Below are 3,235 nucleotides of genomic sequence, written 5' to 3' on the forward strand. Positions count from 1 at the left end.
TGTAAACTGAAACTGAAGTCTTTCAGACTGAAGAGCTAGATCCATCTGGTGGACAAAGATCATAACTGCAGTCAATAATCTACACAAAACACATCTACTCATACATATGTGATTCGTAATGCTTTAAATTATACTTAATACAATGTATGTAATACAATGTAATAGATGTCATTTAATTATCAACTCACAAACAAAATGGTGATTTTGCATTTTGTGTAAAACATCATATCTTGTATTTAGCTTATGCAATCTTTGTTTTTTTATATATACATATTTAAAGGAAAATGTCGATCTTTAGATGTTTCAATGTTGTTGTTGTCGTTTTTTTGGACATTTTAAACACTGTAAATGATAACCCTTAAATATAAAGTGAATATAAATTATTATTAATAATAATGTATTGGGGAAAGACAGATATAGCCAATGTATAATATGTATAAATTGAAGTTAGTTTTGAACTTACTTTTTATTAAAGACTGCTCATAACATTTTAAAGTCAGTTATTAAAGGTAGACTGACCCCATCTGAATCTGAAATGTAAGTCTGATTAACTCTTGGTAAACTTAGTTTAACTAGTTTTTGAGAGACAGTCTTAACATAGTGGCTATATTTGTCCATCTGGCCCCGGGTTTAATTCTAAACTAAATTCAAAGGGAAAACTATGTATTCTGCATTAATCATTTAACTGCTTTATTGTGATGGTGAATGTGTGGGAGATTGACCAAGAAAACTTCACAACTTCAAGCACAAATTACAAAATCAACAGGGGAATAAAAAACAGAAAAAACAGAAGTGTGTCTCAGAAACACTTTCAGTTTGCACAGATGATGAGACAGTTGTACTGATGTGTATTACACAACATTTATATTGTGCTTTACTGTAAAAATGTGATAGTGGCTCGAAAACTGCTTAAAAGATGTAATATGCAAATATAAATCGTGTTTTTTTTAATGAATAAATACGGGTCAGAAATCATGATTGATTGCTTTATTCTGTTGACAAACACAGATGTTCAGATCTTCAGGTTTATACATCACTCTAATGCTGGATAAAAGCAGTATCAACTTCATATACGGCACTGATTAGCAAGATAATATTTGACATATTTATAGTGTATTTTTTCAATCTAGAGCAGCATTATAAATCCAAATAAAATCTAAATCACAATATTGGTTGGTTTGATTCTGAAATGGCAAAAGCTGTGAATATTTGCACTTGACTGATCTGAGTTCAGTGACTCGTGAGCAGATCATGATCCAGTGTTTTCAGAGCAGAGCTTGATAGTTTATATCATCTGAAAGTCAAGAAATTAAGATTTAAGAGTATTGCATTTCTACAGCTGTACTATAAAATACAAGTTTACAGTTCTTAAGTGCTACAGTATATTAGTTTTTTGCTGCTTTCTGATAAGACAAAACCTTCTGTCAGAACTGTATTTCAGTTGTAGATATTTATTCTCTGTATGTTATTAATATCTCACCTCATCTGTGAGCGTCTGTCTTTGAATCCTCAGAATGAATCTCAGCAGGTCTGTCTGAATCATGACAAACTGCAAATCACAAACATCTTCATTTACAATGGATGAATGTTAAGGCTCAGGATTCATTGAAAGCATTCAGAAGAAGAAACAGAGCTGAGGGTGAAACAGATTCATGTCTCATAAAGATCATAAACACTTACAGTTTGGTCTGTCTCCATAAATGCTGTTCCGTGTAACTTGTCTCAGTGTCTGTTTCTCTTGTGCTTCAGCTGATCGACTCTTGTCCTTTTCGATGATCATTTTTGCAGATTCTGAAGCTCCAGTGAGGTTCAATCTTTAATATATACTGCAAAATGTACATTTAGAGTTAAAATGAAGTTTGGCATGTATCATTGATTACTGTGAAATACTGGTTTATATTTCACTTTCTCCTTAGGCTTGTGTGCTGTTACTGTATGTACAGTATACGATGATAAAATCAGACCTACAGCCTAACTAACTTAAGTTTGACACAGCAGTAATATACTGTAAAATATACTGCTTCAATTAGTTATAACAGCTTCAAAATGTTTGAGATAACTTAAACTTAAGTAAAGGAAATTAAAATAACTTAACTAAAATACAAATTTTAAGTCAAGCATGAACACTTTTAAGTTGAGACAACACATTATTATTCTAGTATTTAATTTTAAAGGAGTCATAGGTTACGATTTCACTTTTTTAACATTAGTAAGTGTGTAATGTTGCTCTTGCTGTAATACAGGAGAAGATGTCTTTTTCAGAATTCACTTTTTAAGGCCTACAATGAGCTACTTCCTGGATTAATGACATCATAAACCTTGAAATTTACATAAACCCCGCCCCCCATGAACATGAATCAGAGGGGGAGGGGCCATGTTGGGCTGCTTTAGAGAAGAGGAAGAATAGTTGTATATTCTTTGTTAAGTTGTTTTCTGTTAATATCTCCATTGTAATTTGTAGTATGGATAAAGCTTTAGTACGAATAAAACCATAGATCAAAAGATAACATAAACAACAATAGCATTTACAGTGTATCTTAAAAATGAGACAACTACAAAAACATACTATTCTGAAACATCCTAAGAGCCGTGCTTGCACAAATTCTGAGCTATCCTCGTCACTAATATTCTCTGGGTCTCAATATGTGAAAAATAATAATACATATATATTTTTTTTTCAAAGCATGAACCCATGTTACAGTGCACCCCATAAATACAAGCAAGTCATTAAAAAAAGATGATTGACCACCCCTTTGAGATGTGAGCAATTTAGTTGAACTAGAAACATACACTTTAAAGTTTATTTCATTCTAATATTAAAGTCTTTCATCTACAACACAATTAAAGATACGGGAGTCATTACCTTGTGAAGAGCTGTCTGTGTTGAAGTGTTACAGAGAAACACAGGTAAACGTCTCTTCTGACTCTACTGAGCCCGAAAAAAGAGAAGGAACTGGAGGATGATGCTGTTTTTACACAGTTAGTATATCTCAAACTTGTGTGTGTGTGTGTGCACATACACACTTTTCTCTGTCTGCTTTAAGCACTTGCATAGATGCCCCAGTAATATATCTAACAGTTTTCAAACCAAACACCTTTAAATAAATAAATAAATACTGAACTACAACCTTATGAATTTAACAGTTTATTGAAAAGTGTAATTTAAGCAGCTTTGCACAGACATTAATGCGGTGTGGCGAGTAAAGCCCTGTTTTAAAAGTTTGCAATGCGCTTT

At 32.4% G+C, this 3,235-nt stretch overlaps 1 long non-coding RNA gene across 1 annotated transcript; it reads right to left on the reverse strand.

Moving 5' to 3' along the window:
* Positions 1 to 1,081: 1,081 nt before the first annotated feature.
* Positions 1,082 to 2,928, reverse strand: LOC132116863 (uncharacterized). Its single transcript, XR_009425712.1, has 4 exons — positions 2,864 to 2,928; positions 1,681 to 1,826; positions 1,481 to 1,549; positions 1,082 to 1,294 (listed from the first exon to the last, which is right to left on the reverse strand). It is a non-coding gene; the product is annotated as an uncharacterized LOC132116863 (long non-coding RNA).
* Between the last annotated feature and the right edge of the window lie 307 nt (positions 2,929 to 3,235).

The sequence above is a fragment of the Carassius carassius genome, chromosome 36 (assembly GCF_963082965.1).
Source record: "Carassius carassius chromosome 36, fCarCar2.1, whole genome shotgun sequence".
In the NCBI taxonomy this organism is placed as follows: Eukaryota; Metazoa; Chordata; class Actinopteri; order Cypriniformes; family Cyprinidae; genus Carassius; species Carassius carassius.